Raw genomic sequence first — 25,521 nt, 5'->3', positions numbered from 1 at the left:
GCGTATGGTCTGAGCACTGACAGGCTGCCCCCCAACTCCTTCAACCTATGCAGCAATGCTGGAAGCACTCATGCATATATTTCCCAAAGACAACCTCTGGATATGATGCTGAGCATGTGCAGTCAAATTTTATGGTCGACCATGGCGAGGCCTGTTCTGAGTGGAACCTGTCCTGTAAAACCGCTGTATGTTCTTGCCCACCATGCTGCAGCTCAGTTTCAGGGTCTTTGGCGGTCTTCTTATAGCCTAGGTTTTATGTAAAGCAACAATTCTTTTTTTCAGATCCTCAGAGAGTTCTTTGCCATGAGGTGTCATGTAGAGCTTCCAGTGACCAGTATGAGAGAGTGTGAGAGCGATAACACTAAATTTAACACACCTGCTCCCCATTCACACCTGAGACCTTGTAACACTAACGAGTCACATGACACCGGGGAGGGAAAATGGCTAATTGGGCCCAATTTGGACATTTCCACTTAGGGGTATACTCACTTTTGTTGCCAACGGTTTAGAAATTAATGGCTGTGTGTTGAGTTATATTGAGGGGACACAAAATTTACACTGTTATAGAGGCTGTACATTCACTACTTTACATTGAAGCAAAGTGTCATTTCTTCAGTGTTGTCACATGAAAAGATATAATAAAATATTTACAAAAATGTGAGGGGTGTACTCACTTTTGTGAGATACTGTATATAATTGCATTGGAGCACTTTGCAGTTAAGTAGATGAAAACATGTAAAAGCAAATGTGTGCTATATTCATATTTAATAAAGGTTTTTACTATGTATTTACTGTAAATATTTCACATTCCAATGTTCTGCACATAGCAGAATATATTCTATGTATTTGTAAATATATATTCTATACCTAAATATAGTTTTTATATATATATATATATATATATATATATATATATATATATATATATACATACATACATATACATATGGGTGTATATATATATATATATATATATATATATATATTGTACAAAAAAACATCATATATATAAATATATAAATATGTATTTATGAATAAATAGAGAATTAGAATATGCAATCGGGTTTACGCGAGAGTAGGGTGTTTTTCTTCCACTTTTTTTCCCTCCATTGACATCTATGGGGGAATTACATGAATGCGCATGTGATATTGTAAGTTCAGCTTTTTGCGCTTGTCGGGTTAGCGCTGTGCAAAAAGCCTAACCTCTAGTGCAGTCAATGCTGGAGCAGAAGCATTAATTAGCACTCAGCTTGTAATCTGGCACATTAAGGGTAAACCAATTTAACTTTTCACTGTCCCTTTAAATTTGTTATGCACTTGATTGAAAAGGATAAAATATTTGCATGTCTGTTATATTATGGCACACTGGCACACTGGTTAGAACAAGAAATCTTAAAAAGGCAAACATGGGGCTGGATTTGGGTGCAACAGGGCTTGGTCAAGGTTTTTACCTAAACTCAAACTTGCAGGAATTCATAGATTATATTGCCCCTTTGAAGCATCCGGTCTCATTGTTCAGGTTCTCTATTTCTAAGCTGACAAAATTGTCTATTTTTAAAAAATTCCTTTAACTGTTTTTAAGTTTTCTTCTGTTCATATGGCAGAATGATCTGTTTGTATTTGTGTCTGATAAAGTTTTGAAGGCATTTCTATGATGCCTTTATCTTTACTGGATCCATGCCGGTAGAAGTGAATGGTTTCAAGATAAATGTAGTTCTATTTATTATATGCAGCTGTAATAAGAAGTGGATACACATCATATGAATTATGTCATTTTTGTAATTACATTGTTGCAGACCTCAGACTCCGACCTATAATATCTTGTCCCTACCCCTCCATAAGCTTGGCCCATACTCTTGCCAGACCCTGGCAATAAAAAGTGGGCCCTGGCACTGCCAGCTAGGGTGACAAGTCAATATTAATATTAATTGTGTGCCCTACAGTAATTCATGTTGGTTAGCAAAAAGCTTCTTTAGTGCAATATATCCACTTAGGCAACAGAACTTTTTGTTAGTATTTCTTTGCTACACTCCCATGTTAGTTTATTTATCCATTTTTTTAATTTGAAACATACACATATTCACATGGCATTAGTAGGATTAAGATACACACTTTATCCACACACATAGAGGCATACACAACACATGAACACACATCCATACATACATGCATGCATACACACATGCACACAAGAACACACACACATAAATGCAAACATATTCATACATGCATGCATACACAAACACATGCACGCATGAACACACACATACATGCATGCATACATACACACATACACACATGCACACATGAATGCAAACATATACAAACATGCATGCATGCACAAATGAACACGCACACATGCATATACACACACACATGCATGCATACACAAACACATGCACATGAATGCACACACATACACACAAATACATGCATACACACACATTAACTCACACATATACAGACACACACACAAACACTGATATGCACACATGAAAACGATAGGGGGTGGAGGTGAGCGCCAAAGTAGGCTGAGGAAGGGAAAGGGGGACAACTGTAGCCCACAATGTGGGTCCTCCTACTAGTAGTTATGGAGTGAATGTACAAAAGATATATGCTAAAATGGGTATACAAGTTAAAAATGTATATCAATATTTATTCCACACAATCGGTTAAAAATATCAGTGATCTTCTAAAACATACAGTCAAAAAGATGTATTACACATTCATAAATAATCATGGATCCATGTTACAATAACGAAATGTAGAAAATGACATAAAATCTGAAAAAATAATAAAAATAAAAATAAAAGTAAAAATGACCTGGTGCACCTAAAAACGTCTGACAATGAATGACCTGATAGGCCAAGTGTCTTAGTATGGGTGGTACTCTATGGTACAATCCGGATATTGATGAGTGTTCTTATGATTGTATTTATCCAAACAGATAATGGTGTGAAAAAAAGGAAAAGTGTCTATATTATATATCCGATTCAGAAAAATTCCAAAATAGTGTGTATCCTGTGATCCCAAATGTAAAGAAAATATAAGTAACTTTGCAAAAAATGTGGAAATCCTCAAATTAGTGAAACAAAAAGAAATTAGTCTTTCAAAAGTTAATCAATAAGGCCTAGATTTAGAGTTCGGCGGTAGCCGTCAAAACCAGCGTTAGAGGCTCCTAACGCTGGTTTTGGCCGCCCGCTGGTATTTGGAGTCAGTGATTAAAGGGTCTAACGCTCACTTTACAGCCGCGACTTTTCCATACCGCAGATCCCCCTACGCCATTTGCGTAGCCTATCTTTTCAATGGGATCTTTCTAACGCTGGTATTTAGAGTCGTTTCTGCAGTGAGCGTTAGAGCTCTAACGACAAGATTCCAGCCGCCTGAAAAAAGCAGGAGTTAAGAGCTTTCTGGCTAACGCCGGTTCATAAAGCTCTTAACTACTGTACCCTAAACTACACTAACACCCATAAACTACCTATGTACCCCTAAACCGAGGTCCCCCCACATCGCCGCCACTCGATTAAAATTTTTAACCCCTAATCTGCCGACCGCCACCTACGTTATACTTATGTACCCCTAATCTGCTGCCCCTAACCCCGCCGACCCCTATATTATATTTATTAACCCCTAACTTGCCCCACACAACGTCGCCGCAAGCTACTTAAAATAATTAACCCCTAATCTTCCGACCGCAAATCGCCGCCACCTACGTTATCCCTATGTACCCCTAATCTTCTGCCCCTAACATCGCCAACCCCTATGTTATATTTATTAACCCCTAATCTGCCCCCCACAACGTCGCCGACACCTACCTACACTTATTAACCCCTAATCTGCCGAGCGGACCTGAGCGCTACTATAATAAAGTTATTAACCCCTAATCCGCCTCACTAACCCTATCATAAATAGTATTAACCCCTAATCTGCCCTCCCTAACATCGCCGACACCTACCTTCAATTATTAACCCCTAATCTGCCGACCGGAGCTCACCGCTATTCTAATAAATGTATTAACCCCTAAAGCTAAGTCTAACCCTAACACTAACACCCCCCTAAGTTAAATATAATTTTTATCTAACGAAATAAATTAACTCTTATTAAATAAATGATTCCTATTTAAAGCTAAATACTTACCTGTAAAATAAATCCTAATATAGCTACAATATAAATTACATTTATATTATAGCTATTTTAGGATTAATATTTATTTTACAGGTAACTTTGTATTTATTTTAACCAGGTACAATAGCTATTAAATAGTTAAGAACTATTTAATAGTTACCTAGTTAAAATAATTACAAATTTACCTGTAAAATAAATCCTAACCTAAGATATAATTAAACCTAACACTACCCTATCAATAAAATAATTAAATAAACTACCTACAATTACCTACAATTAACCTAACACTACACTATCAATAAATTAATTAAACACAATTGCTACAAATAAATACAATTAAATAAACTATCTAAAGTACAAAAAATAAAAAAGAACTAAGTTACAGAAAATAAAAAAATATTTACAAACATAAGAAAAATATTACAACAATTTTAAACTAATTACACCTACTCTAAGCCCCCTAATAAAATAACAAAGACCCCCAAAATAAAAAATTCCCTACCCTATTCTAAATTTAAAAAGTTACAAGCTCTTTTACCTTACCAGCCCTGAACAGGGCCCTTTGCGGGGCATGCCCCAAGAAGTTCAGCTCTTTTGCCTGTAAAAGAAAACATACAATACCCCCCCCCCCAACATTACAACCCACCACCCACATACCCCTAATCTAACCCAAACCCCCCTTAAATAAACCTAACACTAAGCCCCTGATGATCTTCCTACCTTGTCTTCACCATGCCAGGTTCACCGATCCGTCCTGGCTCCAAGATCTTCATCCAACCCAAGCGGGGGTTGGCGATCCATAATCCGGTGCTCCAAAGTCTTCCTCCTATCCGGCAAGAAGAGGACATCCGGACCGGCAAACATCTTCTCCAAGCGGCATCTTCTATGTTCTTCCATCCGATGAGGTAGGAATTTTCTGATTGGCTGTTCCGATCAGCCAATAGAATGCGAGCTCAATCTGATTGGCTGATTGGATCAGCCAATCGGATTGAACTTGATTCTGATTGGCTGATTCCATCAGCCAATCAGAAAATTCCTACCTTAATTCCGATTGGCTGATAGAATCCTATCAGCCAATCGGAATTCGAGGGACGCCATCTTGGATGACGTCCCTTAAAGGAACCGTCATTCGTCGTCTAGTCGTCGGAAGAAGAGGATGGATCCGCGCTGGAGGTCTTCAAGATGGAGCCGGTCGTCATCGGATGGAAGAACATAGAAGATGCCGCTTGGAGAAGATGTTTGCCGGTCCGGATGTCCTCTTCTTGCCGGATAGGAGGAAGACTTTGGAGCACCGGATTATGGATCGCCAACCCCCGCTTGGGTTGGATGAAGATCTTGGAGCCAGGACGGATCGGTGAACCTGGCATGGTGAAGACAAGGTAGGAAGATCATCAGGGGCTTAGTGTTAGGTTTATTTAAGGGGGGTTTGGGTTAGATTAGGGGTATGTGGGTGGTGGGTTGTAATGTTGGGGGGGGGGGTATTGTATGTTTTTTTTTACAGGCAAAAGAGCTGAAATTCTTGGGGCATGCCCCGCAAAGGGCCCTGTTCAGGGCTGGTAAGGTAAAAGAGCTTGTAATTTTTGTATTTTAGAATAGGGTAGGGAATTTTTTATTTTGGGGGTCTTTGTTATTTTATTAGGGGGCTTAGAGTAGGTGTAATTAGTTTAAAATTGTTGTAATATTTTTCTTATGTTTGTAAATATTTTTTTATTTTCTGTAACTTAGTTCTTTTTTATTTTTTGTACTTTAGATAGTTTATTTAATTGTATTTATTTGTAGCAATTGTGTTTAATTAATTTATTGATAGTGTAGTGTTAGGTTAATTGTAGGTAATTGTAGGTAGTTTATTTAATTATTTTATTGATAGGGTAGTGTTAGGTTTAATTATAACTTAGGTTAGGATTTATTTTACAGGTAAATTTGTAATTATTTTAACTAGGTAACTATTAAATAGTTCTTAACTATTTAATAGCTATTGTACCTGGTTAAAATAAATACAAAGTTACCTGTAAAATAAATATTAATCCTAAAATAGCTATAATATAAATGTAATTTATATTGTAGCTATATTAGGATTTATTTTACAGGTAAGTATTTAGCTTTAAATAGGAATCATTTATTTAATAAGAGTTAATTTATTTCGTTAGATAAAAATTATATTTAACTTAGGGGGGTGTTAGTGTTAGGGTTAGACTTAGCTTTAGGGGTTAATACATTTATTAGAATAGCGGTGAGCTCCGGTCGGCAGATTAGGGGTTAATAATTGAAGGTAGGTGTCGGCGATGTTAGGGAGGGCAGATTAGGGGTTAATACTATTTATGATAGGGTTAGTGAGGCGGATTAGGGGTTAATAACTTTATTATAGTAGCGCTCAGGTCCGGTCGGCAGATTAGGGGTTAATAAGTGTAGGTAGGTGTCGGCGACGTTGTGGGGGGCAGATTAGGGGTTAATAAATATAACATAGGGGTCGGCGATGTTAGGGCAGCAGATTAGGGGTACATAGGGATAACGTAGGTGGCGGCGGTTTACGGAGCGGCAGATTAGGGGTTAAAAGTGTAATGCAGGGGTCAGCGATAGCGGGGGGCGGCAGATTAGGGGTTAATAAGTGTAAGGCTAGGGGTGTTTAGACTCGGGGTACATGTTAGAGTGTTAGGTGCAGACGTAGGAAGTGTTTCCCCATAGGAAACAATGGGGCTGCGTTAGGAGCTGAACGCTGCTTTTTTGCAGGTGTTAGGTTTTTTTTCAGCTCAAACAGCCCCATTGTTTCCTATGGGAGAATCGTGCACGAGCACGTTTTTGAGGCCGGCCGCGTCCGTAAGCAACTCTGGTATCGAGAGTTGCATTTGCGGTAAAAATGCTCTACGCTCCTTTTTTGGAGCCTAACGCAGCATTTGTTTGAACTCTCGATACCAGAGTTAAATTTATGGTGCGGCCAGAAAAAAACCCGCGGAGCGTTAACAGCCCTTTTACCGCCAAACTCCAAATCTAGCCGTATGTGTCCAAAATGATATAGTGGATTCTGTGCAGTGAAGTTGTCTCCCAGTTGGATACAATAAAACAAAATAAAACTGTGCAAAAACCTGCAAAGAAAACAAACAATACTATAATATATATAAACTGTTCAGTGGATATATCAGTATTATGCTTACTCAAATCAGTCGCCGCGTTTCGGCCATATCCTCCTGGCCTTTATCAAGACTAACATTGTGAGTAAGCTAAGACAATTTATAAGAGCTGTAATTGATGTTTGGGCGCCAAAACCTAATAGGCCACGCCCCTTCCTGTTAAGTGCATTATGGGTATGGGCAAAATGTTTCGATTTAAATCGTGCTATTAAGAAAATTTTTTTATTTTAACTACTTGCTGTTACTGTTTTCTCAGGGTCAATTCTGTCTGGGCCATTGCTTTTACATATAAGCCCTTGGTTAGCATCTTTAATGCACACATGACACATACATACAAACACATGCATGCATACACACATACATGCACACATGAATGCACACACACATATACACCTGCATGCATGCATACAAACCACATACAAACCTGAATGCACACACATATTCATGCACACACACGCAAACATGAACGCACAATCACATATATACACATATGCATGCATGCACAAATGATCACAAACCCATCTGCACACATGAACGAACACACACACATACAGACATATGCATGCACACACACACATATACAAACATGAACGCATACACACATATGCATATACACACACATACATACAGGCTTGACCCTTTACCTTCTAAAACTCCAATAGTCATGTAACTGATCCCTATACAAATATCCAAACTTCTTTTTTCTTATTAACCCGTTGTCCCCTATTTATTAAGCCTTTTCATTTAATCTCACTTTATTCCTATACAATTTTTAAGTGTATCTGAAAGCACAATAGCAGGCACTAATATGCTGGTTTGCAAAAGTTTTAAAAGAGAAAGTGTCTTTTTCGACGGTGTGCCAGCTCAGCCCATAACCGATGACGTAATACACATAAGTGCGGTACTACTGCTTTGCACTTTCCACTGAATGTATTCGTCACACTATTTTATGCATGAGACGGTAACAAAAAAAAAAAAAAAAAACTGGCTAAATTATTTAACCACCAATGAGCACTGTTGTTTCAACTCTCTCCTCATGTAATCAGCTATGCTAGGCCTTCTTGTAATGCAGTGCATAATTGATGATAAATGGTATGGGATAGATTACAAGTAGAAAATATTGATTTCGTGAGAGCAATACTTATATTCCACTTAATCAAATGTGCGCTGGTGTTACAAATTTGCACAATGCGGATGAGACCTCTCGTTTTCATTGCATGGAAGCTTTGCACTCACTAGAGCACTCTTCCATAGGCTACAATGAGAACCTTGTCATCATGCCGTGAGACACCAAGCACAGTGAAGGGGGTAAGTCACGCAGCGATGGACAGCAAATGTTAAACATACAGTATCTCACAAAAGTGAGTACACCCGTCACATTTTTGTAAATATTTTATTATATCTTTTCATGTGACAACACTGAAGAAATTATACTTTGCTAAACTGTAAAGTAGGGAGAGCACAGCATGTATAACAGTGTAAATTTGCCGCCCCCTCCAAATAACTCAACACATTAATGTCTAAACCGTTGGCAACAAAAGTGAGTACATCCCTAAGTGGAAATGTCCAAATTGGGCCCAAAATGTCAATATTTTGTGTGGCCAACAATATTTTCCAGTACTGCCTTAACCATCTTGGGCATGGAGATCACCAGAGCTTCACAGGTTGCCAGTGCCACTGGAGTCCTCTTCCACTCCTACTTGATGACCTAACGGAGCTGGTGGATGTTAGAGACCTTGCGCTCCCCCACCTTCCACTTGAGGATGCCCCACAGATGCTCAATAGGGTTTAGGTCCGGAGACATGCTTGGTCAGTCTATCACCTTTACCCTCAGCTTCTTTAGCAAGGCAGTGGTCATCTTGGTGGTGTGTTTGGGGTCGTTATCATGTTGGAATACTGCCCTGCGGCCCAGTCTCCGAAGGGAGGGGTTCATGCTCTGCTTCAGTATGTCACAGTACATGTTGGCATTCATGGTTCCCTCAATGAACTGTAGCTCCCCAGTGCCGGCAGCACTCATGCAGGCCCAGACCATGACAGTCCCACCACCATGCTTGACTGTAGGCAAGACACACTTGTCTTTGTACTCCTCACCTGGTTGCCACCACACACGCTTGACACCATCTGAACCAAATAAGTTGATCTTGGTCTCATCGAACCACAGGACATAGTTCCAGTAATCCATGTCCTTAGTCTGCTTGTCTTCAGCAAACTGTTTGCAGGCTTTCTTGTGCACCATCTTTAGAAGAGGCTTCCTTCTGTGACGACAGCCATGCAGACCAATTTGATGCAGTGTGCGGCGTATGGTCTGAGCACTGACAGGCTGACCCCCCCCCACTCCTTCAACCTCTGCAGCGATGCTGGCAGCACTCATACATCTATTTCCCAAAGACAACCTCTGGATATGATGCTGAGCATGTGCACTCAACTTCTTTGGTCGACCATGGCGAGGCCTGTTCTGAGTGGAACCTGTCCTGTGAAACCGCTGTATGGTCATGCACACTGTGCTGCAGCTCAGTTTCAGGGTCTTGGTAATCTTCTTATAGCCTAGGCCATCTTTATGTGGAGCAACACTTCTTTTTTCATATTCTCAGAGAGTTCTTTGCCATGAGGTGCCATGTTGAACTTCCAGTGACCAGTATGAGAGAGTGTGAGAGCGATAACACCAAATTTAACACGCTTGCTCCCCATTCACACCTGAGACCTTGTAACACTAACGAGTCACATGACACTGGGGAGGGAAAATGCCTAATTGGGTCCAATTTGGACATTTCCACTTAGGGGTGTACTCACTTTTGTTGCCAATGGTTTAGACATTAATAGCTGTGTGTTGAGTTATTTTAAGGGGACAGCAAATGTATACTGTTGTACAGGCTGTACACTCAATACTTTACATTGTAGTAAAGTGTCGTTTCTTCAGTGTTGTCACATGAAAAGATATAATAATATTTACAAAAATGTGAGGGGTGTAATCACTTTTGTGAGATACTGTATATGTTTATGAATATATACATATATATTTATGTGTATATACACATATTAACACATAAATATATATGTTTATAAGCATATGCATATATATTAACAGAAAACACAATGTAAAGGCACTTTTCAGTGTCATTTTTTTTTCTAACCCCAAACTAACAACTTTAGCCCCTAAAACTGCCTTGTGCAGTTTTTTTATTAAAAGAAAAAGGTACTTTTTTTTAATAGTTTAAAAGTTGTAGGTGTAGGTGAAGAGGGTGCCATAAAGCAAATACTTAACAGTTTCTAAAGAAGTCGTTTACAAAGAGATATAATAAAACATTTGCTGAATGTTTAATTCTAAAGACAAATTCACAATCATAGAAACAGATTCAATAAATAAAATTCAGGTATACCACAAGGTAAAAAATGTTTATATATAAAATATGGTTCTACTCTGTGAAAAGCATTACTGGGCTAAAAGAAGTTGCACCCAGGGGGTAAATCGCCATAGAACAGGCTAATAATGGTATTGAGCTGGTTGTTCGTTCCTGTGAGTGCACTTCTCTCTGTGTGTATTTAGTCTCCCTATGGGAAAAAGGGGCAACCAGATGTGGACTCCTTGCTTAGTGTGCTTAGAGGAATACTGCTACACCTCACTGGCGAGGCCCAATGATGGCCGAAATGATCGTCTAGGGTTGCTGTGTTCCTTGTTCAGAGAGGAATTGCCTGGTATTTTGGTGCTGGACTGACCGTGATAGGCGGGATCAGACTGATATACTACAGGAAAGTTCTACTCTGTGAAAAGCATTACTGGGCTAAAAGAAGTTGCACCCAGGTGGTAAATCACCATAGAACAGGCTCAATGGTATTGAGCTGCTTGTTCGTTCCTGTGAGTGCACTTCTCTATGAGGCCAATTTATCAAAGGCCTTGCGGACCTGATCCGACAGTGCGGATCAGGTCGGCAAGACCTCGCTGAATGCGGAGAGCAATACTCTCTCCGTATTCAGCATTGCACCAGCAGCTCACAAGAGCTGCTGGTGCAATGCCACCCCCTGCGGACTCGCGGCCAATGGGCCACCAGCAGGGAGGTATCAATTAACCCAATTGTACTAGATTGGGTTGATTTTCGGCGATTCTTGTCTTCCTCATCAGAGCAGGTGGACAGGGTTATGGAGCAGCGGTCTTTACACCACTGCTACATAACTGCTGTTTCTGTCAAGTCTGAAGACTCGCCAGAAACACGGCCCTTCAAGCTCCGTTCAGAGCTTGATAAATGGGCCTCCATGTGTGTATTTAGTCTCCCTATGGGAAAAAGGGGCAACCAGACGTGGACTCCTTGCTTAGTGTGCTTAGAGGAATACTGCTACACCTCACTGACGAGGCCCAATGAAGCCTGAAACGATCGTTTGGGGTTGCTGTGTTCCTTGTTCAGAGAGAAATTGCCTGGTATTTCGGTGCTGAACTGACTGTAAAAGGCGGGATCAGACTGATATACTACAGGAAAGTTCGACTCTATGAAAAGCATTACTGGGCTAAAAGAAGTTGCATCCAGGTGGTAAATCGCCATAGAACAGGCTAACAATGGTATTGAGCTGGTTGTATATATATATATATATATATATATATATATATATACAACCAGCTCAATACCATTGTTAGCCTGTTCTATGGCGATTTACCACCTGGATGCAACTTCTTTTAGCCCAGTAATGCTTTTCATAGAGTCGAACTTTCCTGTAGTATATGTCCATTAAAAATGTATTTGGGTTAAACCACCTCTGTATCCGATATATAGAAAGTCAGAGTAGATTTCACCATAAAAGCACTCATAGCCTATAAGCAGAGCAACAGTAGTGAACTCTGTTGCTTGTTTGGCCTTTTCAGCAGTTCTAGCTGTGATCAGTAACAATACTCCTTGTTGTCGCTCTAAAGTTTCAATGTTTATCAAAGCAACAAAGATCGCTTGTATTACCTGACCCTTGTTTTCTTCTTTTATCATGTGCCCTGCGCTCAAATATAGCGGATTGATAGTCTCCCAAGCCGTATTACACACTTTGTGTAAACCTGGTGAAACTTCCTGCTTCTTAGTGTAGCGGTTTCCTGGCGTAAGGGTTTCTATCAGTGCCGATCACGTGACCTAGGGTCTTCCTCAGGAACTGCTGCAGCTGCCTCTTTTTTTTGCTCCTTTATCCCCCCAACGAAAATAGGCAGTGAATTAGAAAGTTAAAATTGTATTCTCTATCTGAACCATGAAAGAGAAATTAGGCTTTCATTTCCCTTTAATGTCCTTTTAATCAGCTGTTAGACTTTATTTTTGCTTGTGTCAATTTAACCTGCAGAAAAAAAAATCCCACCTTCGAGGAAACGGTTTTAACGATCAAATCAACTAAATTTTTGTGTTGCGTTTAATTGTTCTTTTTTTCAAAGAACTGTTCATTTTTGCATTTTCAAATGAATGCAAAGAATACAGTAGTGATTTTTTGCACTTAAATGAACCTAAATACATAGATTTAAAAAATACATTTTGAAATGGCCTCTTCTAAATGAAAGAAAGGGAAAAAAATATACTACAATCTCTCTTTAATGACTTTAATAATGAGAAACTAACAATAGCTGACATAGAAAAGGAAATCTGATTTAAATGAAATAGAAGCCGTGAGGGAATTAAATATATTTTCGAAACCGTAAAAGTCCAATACACAATGCCTGTTTGGTAAAATATGATACAATATACTGTAAATGTATTTCTCTGCTACACCTGGGCATTGAATTAAGATTGGCCTAAATGTCCGATGGAAAAAACAAAGCTCCTTTGAACAACATAAAGTTTAAAGAAAAAAAATAAAAGTTATTTTGCTTTGGCCAATGTCTTGTACCTGTCAAACGTTTCTTTTATCTGCACAGATCCTTTCATGTTACCAGCAAATGTCATATCAGAAATGACATTACATATTCCTTATTCTAGTGGAACATAAAACTGATGCATGCAAGCTTTGTGCCTGCGGCTTCCTGCAGTCTTTAAGCCAGGAACCATTTTTAGTAGGTCAAAAAATAGAAGACTTTAGGAAAATATGTTAGAAATCTGAACAATTGATCCCCTCAGTCTAAGGAAGAATAAAGCTATTTTGTGTTAAAAACATATTTTCATACATAAAACTGACCATGTACATACTGCTGAGGTGAGAGAAAAATATTGCACAACTGTCCAACCACTTTTTATTATTTAATTTTCTTATACCTTTTTATTTCTTTTACTTTTTTTTCTAGTTCCATAGACCAAGTTGTATTTTATTATGTTGTATTAAAATGACAAGATGATTTTTTTCCTTGTTAAAGGGATATGAAACCCACATTTTTGCTTTCATGATTCAGATAGAGCATGCAATTTTAAACAACTTTCTAATTTACTTCTATTAGTCATTTGTCTTTGTTCTTTTGGTATCTTTTGTTGAAAAACAGATAGATATGCTTAGGGCCCATTTCTGGAGCACTGTATGGCTGCGCTATTTCCTGCCATGTAGTGCTGCGGATGCCTACCTAGGTGTCTCTTCAAAAAAGAATATCATGGGGTCAAAGCAAATTTGTTAATAGAAGTAAACTGGAAACCTTTTTTAAAACGGTATGCTCTGTCTGACTCACAAAAATAAGTTGAAAGTAAACGCGAATATAAGAGCGCAATCACGATATACGCTAGAATGATTACTGCAACCTCAGAGCTCTGGTTAACTGTTTCGCAAAATAAAAAAGTGTCAAAAAACACATCAATAATACATTCAAAAGTACAGTTACACTCATAATAACACCATCATATTATTTTTTAAAAATGCATAAAAAAGTAAATAGGGCTCAAAGAAATGAGGTGTATTAGAAAAAAGGCATGCAAAGGGCTTTAACATAGAGATACATACATATATGTGTGTGCGTGTGTGCACATATGTATTTTTGTATTTATATGTGTATATATGTATTTACAGACATATTTACACATGTACGCACAAATACATATGTATATATATATATATATATATATTCATCAAAAAGAGAACGGCACTCACTGGGTCTTATCCATAACAATTTAATACATATGACGTTTCGGGGTCTCCCCCTTTATCAAATATACAGACAGGTGTCTGTATATTTGATAAAGGGGGAGACCCCGAAACATCATATGTATTAAATTGTTATGGATAAGACCCAGTGAGTGCCGTTCTCTTCTTGATGAATGTATACACAATTACTGAGCACCCTGGGCATTGGGATACTACAAAAAGGATACCTGGAGTGCTTTACCGATTTTTTATGCCTATATATATATATGTGTGTATTTATGAATAATTAGGAAATATTCTGGTATGTGAAGAACATTGGAATGTAAAATATTCATATTTTCATGTTGGATTAGCACACACTTGAGAATATGCAATCCGGTTTGCGCATGAGTGGGGTGTTAGGTTTTTTCCCCACTTTTTTGCTTCTATGGGGAATACATTAACGCGATCATGGTATTTGAAATTTGTCTTTTTGCGCGCATTGAGATAATGCGAGTGAACACTTCTTACTTTTAACTTGTAATACGAGCAGTACCTGAAGGACAAAAAAAAGCTTAGCGTGCGAGCAGGAGTATTAAATACTGCTTCACTTGTAATCACTTGTAATGTGGCCTATTATAAATAGCTGTCTCAATTATGTGGTATAAAAAAAAAACTAAAAATAACTTGCTGCTCCTAGGTATCCTTTTAAGCACATAATGCTAAGAAAACTTGATACTAGAAGTAAATTGGGAAGTTGTTTAATTGAATCTGAAACATTTCATTTTGACTTTACTGTTACTTTAAGAGAAGAAAGTGATTTGCTTACAGGAATGTGCAACATTTTTAGGGCAATATCTATAAATTAATGTAAATTCAAACATCCACAAATATCATTCAATCTGATCTTGATCGCCAATTTTTTAGCACAGCAGACTTTGCTGTTGTTTTTTTCAATAAATATTTATGAATTAGTAAACTTTAATACTGGAGATGTGTGGAGAATTAGTTGCCCCTTTTGACACATATATTCACATAGTAAATTTCCCCCGAAAGTAGCAATGTTACAGGCAATTCTTGATTTAACAACAAATGTAATAAATCTCAAGAACAAAAATAAACCCATATAAAACAGAAACATAATATATATGAGCCACGTAGGCAGCAGAGCAAAGAGTAGAGCACTGTAAAAATATCAGTGTTGAGTTCAGGATTAGAGGAAATTAGACACTAAAACAAAAACCCACTTCTGACACCAGAGAAAGAGCAAGATAACCAAGAAATGAGCTTGTGGCAACATAGCACTGCACACACTGACAGTGTAGCATAAAATAACATCCTGTTCACTACGACTTGCGCCAGATACTTGATATCATTACTGTGCATGAGCATTGGTGGAGATGTGTGTAGGTTGTGATAATTATGTAGAGAGCATTCAGAGCAGTGACAATGACTGATAAGTACCCACACACTACTTATTAAAGGGACAAAAGCCGAAATTAAATTTTTGTGATTCAGATAGAGCATGCCTTTTTAAAAAAAAAAAAACATTAAATTTACTTCCGTTACCAAACTGTGCAAAACCTTTACATGCACATGAAGTGAGCATGTGTACAAATCCACAGTGTATGCATATGTGAGCCTGTGATTTGCTGATAGCTGTCACATGATACAGAGGGCAGGGGATTTCAAAGAATTTTAATCTACAGCTCATTTGAAATTCAGAATACATTAAATTGAATTGTCTTTATCTTACGCATTTGTTGATTATGTAAATCTACTGTTTTTAACAGTCTTATAAAGTGCACTACCTTTAAATTAGGGGTCAGCAAAATACAGCATGTGTGCTACTTGTAACGCTTTCAAGATAACACTTGTCACCTTTCTAAGCAGCTGTAAGGCAATGTGTAAACTCAGCACAGTGTTACTCTCCTCTTTACTTCTGCTGCAAAAATCTTGTGCACAGAGGAAGCTAAAGAAGCATACAGCAGCCTGGGGTCAAAGGGATATTACATACCAACCATCTCAGGTTTTGTAGGATTGCCACAAGCTGAAACATGTGCCCGCTGTCCCTCTCACAGCTTCTCCAGCAGGAGAAATGTTCCAATTCATGCCCAACACAGCCCACACACTGCCCATGGCTCAACTTTGGTCTGTTCCTCGTGTCACCACTTTGCTAGCCAAACACCACCACCTACTGGTCCCTTTCAATTACCCGTCACAGAAAGCATCTGGTATATGTTGGGAGGTATGAAATATGGAATGGAATTATCAGGAACTACAGTTTAGAACATAATGTATCTGTTGAGTGTCCAAGACCATTTAGCATCAGTTCAAAATAGTATTTCAATGATAAATCATTAATAAAGGGACATGAAACCCAATGTGTTTCTTTTAGGAGATTTAAATAGAACATTCCATTTTAAACAACTTTCCAACTTACTTCTATGATCAAATTTGCTACATTCCCTTTATTTCCTTTTCTGAAGGAGCGGCAATGCACTACTGAGACCTAGCTGAACACATCTAGTCAGCCAATCACAAGAGACAAATGTGTGCAGGCACCAATCACCAGCTAGCTCCCACTAGTGTAGAATATGTACATACCAAGAGAGCAAAGTACATTTGAAAATAGAAGTGAATCTAAACATGTCTTAAAATAACATGCAAGTTTAATTTTGACTTTCACAATAGACAGTTGAGTCTAAGGAAGCCTCCCTCCCATAATACTAAAAAGACAAGTTTCAGGGAACAATATTTGATCAGTGCCCAGCAACTTGCACATATCAAACACTTGCGTCCATATAAGAGCTATTTTTGGATACTGCCACCAGATGTTAGATCAAACTTTGCCCCTTTTTCTCCAGCAAAGAACAGACTACATTAGAAACATTTTGAGTTGAGATAGGTGCCACCTTAAAGGGACAGTCAACACTAAAAATAAACTAGCTTGAATGCATTACTTACAACACAATTAGTGCAATCATCCTTATTCACATCCTATAATCCATACTGAACTGATTTTGTAAAAAAAAACCAACTGCCGTTCTGAGCCGTTTGGGTAAAAAAACATTGCTCCATAACTCCTCCTCTCATCTTCTTCTTCCCCACGGCTACTTTGAAGCTCTGTAGTGCCTGCCAAAGGTTCTAACAACTGACGCATGCGCATAGTGTCCGTTTATTTTTTCTGCAGGAAGAGGCGGGATGTATTTTAGTGTTGCACCAGTCCCACGCTGCTCGTTTTCCTTTGTGCAGTTTTTTTGTTTTTTATTTCGGTATCAGTGTGTAGCCACCAGCAGAATCAGAACCTATCTATTAGGGGATATATAACTCTTCTAAGTGATACAAGCTTTCCCTTTGATGTTAAGCTCATTCTCTGTTTCTGATGGCATTTGCCTTTACTATGTGAACCGGGGCAGTATTTATAGTTAACTCCTGCTCATAGGGTCATTGTAATGGCGTCCGTTTTCAGTGTCCTGAGGGGTTCTCGTCTGGGTGCAGATGGACACACAATTATTTTTATTGAAAAGTAGCAGACTCAGAAGTGATTTTCTGAAATAATTCCTTATAGAAAGGATAGCTTATGGAAAGTTCTTCCTGTAACAGCTGTCTGGATAAATATAGTATTCAGGCATGACAGTATGCACCTCCTCCTACCTGCCATTGGGTTTCTACACCGCCGCTCGCCACTAAAGTAATCACCCTCTTTAGGTTTCCTTCCTCCCAACAGGATGTTACAGCTGCTTTCCCCTGAGCTCAGGGCAGAGCCATACACTGTTTCCCTACTGCGCCCCGGGGTGACGTAGTCACATACACAAGTCTGAAAAAAACAGACGTAAACTAGAGAGACCGACACTCTTCAGGCACCGCTGTGAAACAGTTATTAAAAATGTTTATGGTGTATGGCTCTGCCCTGAGCTCAGGGGAAAGCAGCTGTAACATCCTGTTGGGAGGAAGGAAACCTAAAGAGGGCGATTACTTTAGTGGCGAGCGGCGGTGTAGAAACCCAATGGCAGGTAGGAGGAGGTGCATACTGTCATGCCTGAATACTATATTTATCCAGACAGCTGTTACAGGAAGAACTTTCCATAAGCTATACTTTCTATAAGGAATTATTTCAGAAAATCACTTCTGAGTCTGAGACTTTTCAATAAAAATAATTTCTCCATGTTCTGGTGTGAATACTATATTTATCCAGACAGTGCTGGTCCGTCGCTGAATAGGGAACCTTTACACTGTTCCGGGTATAAAGAGGAAGATACTGAAGTAACATACGATTTACGCATGCGCAATTGGGTGTGAACGCTCAGGAGTCGTCGTGGCCGACACTCCTGTGATTTGCAGTTAGAATCAGCCTGAGAGTGACGTCAACATAGGAGGAGTTTATGATCGTTTTTTTTTTTGCTTAGAACGGCAGTTGTTGTTTTTTTAAAAAATCGATTCAGTCTGCATTATAGGATGTGAATAAGGATGTTTGCACTAATCGTGTTGTAAGTAATGCATTCAAGCTAGTTTATTTTTAGTGTTGACTGTCCCTTTAATAAAATGTTAGAATATAGCTCAATCGAATTAGCACAGTGTATGGCTTTTCTGTTGTTGGAGGGCTTTTTTAGTGAGAGAGACTGCTCTATCAAGTTGCTCATCTGAAATAGTTAACCCCATGGGGCCGTTTTTTCATGGTCCGAATGGGGCCAAATACCCCTATTTCCGCTTTAGTCTTCAGGCTCGCCGGAAACAGGAGTTAAGAAACAGCGGTTTTAAGAACACTGCTCCTTAACTTGTCCGCTGCCTCTGAGGCTGCGGACATCAATCCGACCGTTCTCATACAATCGGGTTGATTTACACCCCCTGCTAGCTGCCAATTGGCTGCGAATCTGCAGGGGGCGGCAATGCACAAACGGTCCAACAGAACTGCTTGTGCAATGATAAATGCCAACAGTGTATGCTGTCGGCATTTATCGACGTCAGGTGGATCATGTCCGCCAGACAAATGATAAATTGGCCCCCATATCTCTCTTCAATGCTCTAAGTAGCCAAGGTCTATTTTCGTATTGATCCTCTATTAATAACACATAATGAATAGTAAGAGATTTTAACATGTAAAAACATAAAACAGTGGTTTATAAAACCTAGGGCCCGATCCGATATGCAGCGTCGCCCGCAAATGCCGGCGACGCTGAATTTTGCGCTGGTTTGGTATCCTATATACGGCGTAACCCAGAAGTTACGCCCGTATATTTCTGCCGTCGCCCGTAGTTTTTGGGCCATAGGCAAGTATACCAAACCAGCGCAGTTTGGTATCCAATATACAGCGTAAGGACTTACGTGGCGAAAATGGAGAAATCTTACTCCATTTTCACCTCGCCACAAAAAGCAGCCGTAGTAAGCCTTATGCTGTCTATTGGAGCCCCGTAACTCCCTAAACTACCTGCAAAATAAACCTAACACCTAATGCATGCGCAATGTCTATCTAGCTGTCACCCGCGATCTGCTAAATAAAACCTAACACCTAACGCATGCGCAATGTCTATCTACCTGTCAACCTCGATCCCCGCCGCAATTCCTAATAAAGTTATTAACCTCTAAACCGCCGCTCCCGGACCCCGCCGCCACCTACAATAAAAGTATAGCCCCCCTAATGTGAGCTCCTACCCCGCCGCCAACTACATTAAACTACCCCCTAAAGTGAGCCCCTTACACCGCCGCCATCTATTTTAAAATGATTAACCCCTAATTTAACCCCATACACTGCCGCCAGCTATATTAAATTAATTAACCCCTAATTTAATCCCCCTACACCTCCGCCAGCTATATTAAATTAATTAACCCCTAATTTAATCCCCCTACACTGCCGCCAGCTATAATAAATTAATTAACCCCTAATCTAATCCCCCTACCCCGCCGCCACTTATATTAAATTATTTAACCCCTAAATTACTAAACTATCCCTACCACTAAGCCTAAGTCTAACCCTACAAATAGCCCTGAAAAGGGCTTTTTGCGTGACATTGCCCCAAAGTAACCAGCTCTATTGCCAGCCCTTAAAAGGGCTTTTTGCGGGGCATGCCCCAAAGAATTCAGCTCTTTTACCAGCCCTTAAAAGGGCTTTTTGCGGGGCATGCCCCAAAGAATTCAGCTCTTTTACCAGCCCTTAAAAGGGCTTTTTGCGGGGCATGCCCCAAAGAATTCAGCTCTTTTACCAGCCCTTAAAAGGGCTTTTTGCGGGGCTTTGTCACAAAGTAAACAGCTCTTTTGCATCTAATATAAATCCCCCTACATCGCCGCCACCTATAATAAATGTATTAACCCCTAATCTAATCCCCCTACACCGCCGCCACCTATATTAAACACATTAACCCCTAATCTAATCCCCCTACACCGCCGCCAGCTATATTAACTATATTAACCCTAATTGTAGGGGGATTAGATTAGGGGTTAATGTGTTTAATATAGGTGGCGGCGGTGTAGGGGGATTAGATTACGGGTTAAATAATTTAATATAGGTGTCAGCGGGGTAGGGAGATTAAATTAGGGGTTAATAATTTTAAAATAGATGGCTGTGGGGTAGGGGCTCACTTTAGGGGGTAGGTAAGGTAGATAGCGGCAGGGTAGGGGCTCACATTAGGGGGTTATAGATTTAATATAGCTGGCGGCGGGGTCTGAGAGCGGCGGCTTAGGGGTTAATAACTTTATTAGGTGGCGGCGGGGTCCGGGAGCGGTGGTTTAGGGGTTAATACATTTTTTATTATTAGGATAGTGAGGGGGGATAGCGGATAGAGGGGTATACGTGTCGGGTTATGTTTGGGAGGCGTGTTAGACAGTGCGGGTGATTTTATAACTTAGTCAGGTTTTGTAGGCGCCGGCAGTTTCTAAAGTGCCGTAAATCACTGGCGACTCCAGAAATTTGTACTTACGCAGATTTCTAGACATCGCTGGTTTATCCGACTTACGGCACTTTAGCATCTGACGGCGCCGTATATAGGATAGCTCGAGTTGCGAGCTGAAACTGCAGGCGGCGGGGGTTCCCTCACTTGCGCCGCAAACTACGCTGCATATCGGATCGCGCCCCTAATTTGAGTTTTTTTTTAGATCCTACAAATCCAAGGCTTACTTATAAGTGGTATATGGCAAACATACTACAGTGTGGTCTCAGTCTGGTTGAAGAAAAAATGTTAAATTCAGCTTAATCAACTGAAAATATATTTCAGTCACAATGAACACTTTTAAGGGAACTCATCTTCTGACTTGTGTATACAGCTGTCACTAACTCAGAAAACCTAATACAATTATGTTTAGAAATAATATACACTAGTTTAAAACTGTTTGCAATAACAGAATAGCATAATATCTTTAAAACATATTTAAAATGCATTTCAGGTGGCTGATTCAATTGCTATGACATAGACATCATGTAAATGATGGAAAAACAGGACAAAAATCACAAGCACAAATTGATGTCTATATTTTAAATAAGGATAAAAATGATGTCCACAAAAAAACTGTAATTCAGATACAGAGATCTATGTGTTAACTAATAGGTTTCATGATCCAGAAATACGCCTTTTTCTTTAAGAACAATACAGCTACATGTATTTTATTTTGTACTACATCATAAAATGTGAACTGATTTACAAAAAAATATGTTCTAGCCATCAATACGAACAATGTTTGTTCACAATAAAAGTTTATGATCATTTTTCAGATAAGAGGTGTTGAACTGATTGCATGCATTAAACAGTGCTGCATTTTTAACCATCAAACAACAAATAAAATATACAGAATATCCACAGGGGTGTAATTACCAACTGGGCAAGAAGCCCATACTTGAAAAAAGCAGAGGTTGGAAGCTTTTACATTTCAAAGTTGCACATGATAGTTCTGTATTATGAATTACATCTCTTTGCAAAGAGTTTTGTCTTATATGCTGTGTGACTTGTAATTTGTCAGTTTCCTCTTCAAGGCTAGCAGACACATATCCCAGCTCCACGGATCTGGCTGTGACTGCGTAAGAGGCGAGAGGTGAATAATTGGTGCTGCCAGACAGAATAGGGTTTTGTGCTCACCTTGCTGGGGATAATACAAGCTCTTGCAGATCCAATTTGAGGTTTTAAATGACTAGTATCCTATAGAAATAAAACAAAGTGCATTTACTTTTTAAGTTATACATTTCATTTTTTAAATATTATCTATATTGGTTTTACTGATTTGTTTGAAAGGTGTTCTAGTATTTTTTTGAAAATGAATAATTCAATAACAATTCTTTCATTTTAAATCCTAAATATACGCTTGGCAGACTTCGAGAGTAAAACATTCATGAGACAGTACATAAGGCATTCATAAACATTTTCATTTTTAGTGATGAAGAGCAAAGATAGAAAGCTAGATTCATTCATGTTCCTTAGACTACAAAGGGACCTCAATGATAAAGTGAGATTATGTTTGAGATTCACTGACCATCACTTTTACTTATTTTTTCTAGGTTTTCATTAGTGGGTGTTTCTGTTTTTAGTATATATAGGTCAATTACAAGAGCAAAAATGTTATCACTATGATGAGTTAATATCATTTGAGCACCATCCCGACCACTTCACTTATTGCACACATATACAAGTCCAAAGTTATTTTTTATCGCTCAAGTCATAGGGGCCTATTTATCAAAGGTCTTGCGGACCTGATCCGACAGTGCGGATCAGGTCCGCAAGACTTCGCTGAATGCGGAGAGCAATACGCTCTCCTTATTCAGCATTGCACCAGCAGCTCACAAGAGCTGCTGGTGCCACGCCGCCCCCTGCAGACTCACGGCCAATCGGCCTCCAGCAGGGGGGTGTCAATCAACCCGAACGTTAGGTGGCTCCTAACGCTGGTTTTGGGCTACCGCTGGTATTTAGAGTCGTGTAGGTAAGGGTCTAACGCTCACTTTCCAGCCGCAACTTTTCCATACTGCAGATCCCCCTACGCCATTTGCGTATCCTATCTTTTCAATGGGATCTTTCTAACGCCGGTATTTAGAGTCTTGGCTGAAGTGAGCGTTAGAAATCTAACGACAAAACTCCAGCCGCAGAGAAAAGCCAGGAGTTAAGAGCTTTCTGGGCTAACGCCGGTTCATAAAGCTCTTAACTACTGTGCTCTAAAGTACACTAACACCCATAAACTACCTATGTACCCCTAAACCGAGGCCCCCCCACATCGCCGCCACGCTGCTTTTTTGCAGGTGTTAGGTTTTTTTTCAGCTCAAAATGCCCCATTGTTTACTATGGGGGAATTGTGCACGAGCACGTTTTTGAAGCTGGCCGCGTCTGTAAGCACCGCTGGTATTGAGAGTTGCAGTGGCGGTAAATATGCCTGTACGCTCCCTTTTTGGAGCCTAACGCAGCCATTCTGTGAACTCTAAATACCAGCGGTATTTAAAAGGTGCAATGGAAAAAAGCACGCGTAGCTAACGCACCCCTTTGGTCGCAGAACTCTAAATCTAGGCGTAAATTTGCACTCGTCAGGTTAACGCACCGGAAGACTTCACGTAAAGGGTTAGGGCTAAATAATTAATTGAACAAAAAAAATGAATACATAATACACAATAAAAGATACTAAAAATGCTAACCCGCGCACGTTAAAGGTTTAAAGGGACAGTCTACTCCAGAATTGTTATTGTTTAGATAATCTTTTTATTACCCATTCCCGTGTTTTGCATAACCAGCACAGTTATATTAATATACTTTATACCTCTGTGATTATCTTGTATCTAAGCCTCTGCAGACTGCCCCCTTATTTCAGTTCTTTTGACAGACTTGCATTTTAGCCAATCAGTGCCCTCTCACTTGTAAATTCATGGGCATGGTCACAATGTTATCTGTATGGCATACATAAACTTACACCCTCTGGCTGTGAAAAACTGCCAAATGCATTGAAATAAGGGGCGGCCTTCAAGGTTTTAGAAATTAGCATATGAGCCTACCTAGGTTTAGCTTGCAACAAAGAAATAAATTTGATGATAAAAGTCAATTGGAAAGTTGTTTAAAATGGCATGCCCTATCTGAATCATGAAAGTTTAATTTTGGCTAGACTGTCCCTTTAATTCTGGCAGTGTTTGTGCAAAAGTGCTAAATAGCACACAACTTGTAATGTGACCCTTAAAGGGCAAATATCCATTGTCAAAAACGGATTAAATTTAGGAAAAAAGCAAGAAACTGGAAAATCAATTAATCATATTAAAGGGAACCTGAAGTCTGTTTTAACATATACACAGGGCCCTATTTATAAAGAGGCAGACACAACCGTTTTTTCAACCTGTAGCTGGACAGTACCTGAACGCACTGAACACTTACTATCGTGAGATGAAGAAATTTTGAGCTAAAATATATTTCTTTTTTATATAGAGATGTCCAGGTGATATTTTCGTGTCAGCTTCTTACAGTTATAATGAATCATTTTCACGTATTTTGGCATATAAGTATTATGTTCCTTTAAGATGCTTTGGTCAACTTTTTAACCATCCTCTCTGGATAGAACAAGAACTATCTCAGAAACCTCACAGAAGAAAACAAAGTTTTGCCACTAAACCTAATCTAAGCATGGGGAATTCATAAAGACTCTATTGCCCCTGTGATCTATTGTGTCTTGCATTTGAGTCTCGAATATTTCAAAGCTAAAGAGGTTGTCTTGTATTTTATGTATTTATCTTTCTTTCATTTTTTTAACTTTTTAAAGTTTTCTTTTGTGCATGTTTTCTAATGTGGACTGTTTTATAGAGGGTTAATTTAAAAGTGTCTTAAAATGACATGCCCTATCTTAATCATGAAAGTTTCAATTTGACTTTCCGCCACCTCTAACATCTTAAGACCAGTGCTTCTTAAATTGTGTTTAGAGTATTGTTTTAGTGAGCATTCCTCACTTTCTGAGGCACAAACTCCTATTGAGCATGTGCAAGAATTGACATTACATATGTATGAGTCTGTAATTGGCTAAGGGCTGTCACATGATGCAGTGGGCAGGGAATTGGAGGCAATCTCTGACATTTCTAAGAAAAAAATAGACTACTGAAAATGTGAAATTCAGAGTAAATGTATTTGTTTTGTGTAGTTATTGTGAATTTGTTGATTATGCATTTCTACTGTATTTATTGGTCCTTTAACACATTACCTGGAACATTATATAACATACCTGATGAAACGGTCTGTGAACCGGGAAACGCGTAGTGTTTTTACTTTGTTTTAATAAACAATAGTTGTTTTTACGACTTTGTCATCACGTTCTTTATTTGGCTATTTGGCCATTTGTGAGA

This window comes from Bombina bombina, chromosome 1, assembly GCF_027579735.1.
Source record: "Bombina bombina isolate aBomBom1 chromosome 1, aBomBom1.pri, whole genome shotgun sequence".
NCBI lineage: Eukaryota > Metazoa > Chordata > Amphibia > Anura > Bombinatoridae > Bombina > Bombina bombina.
This window is presented reverse-complemented; position numbering follows the sequence as displayed.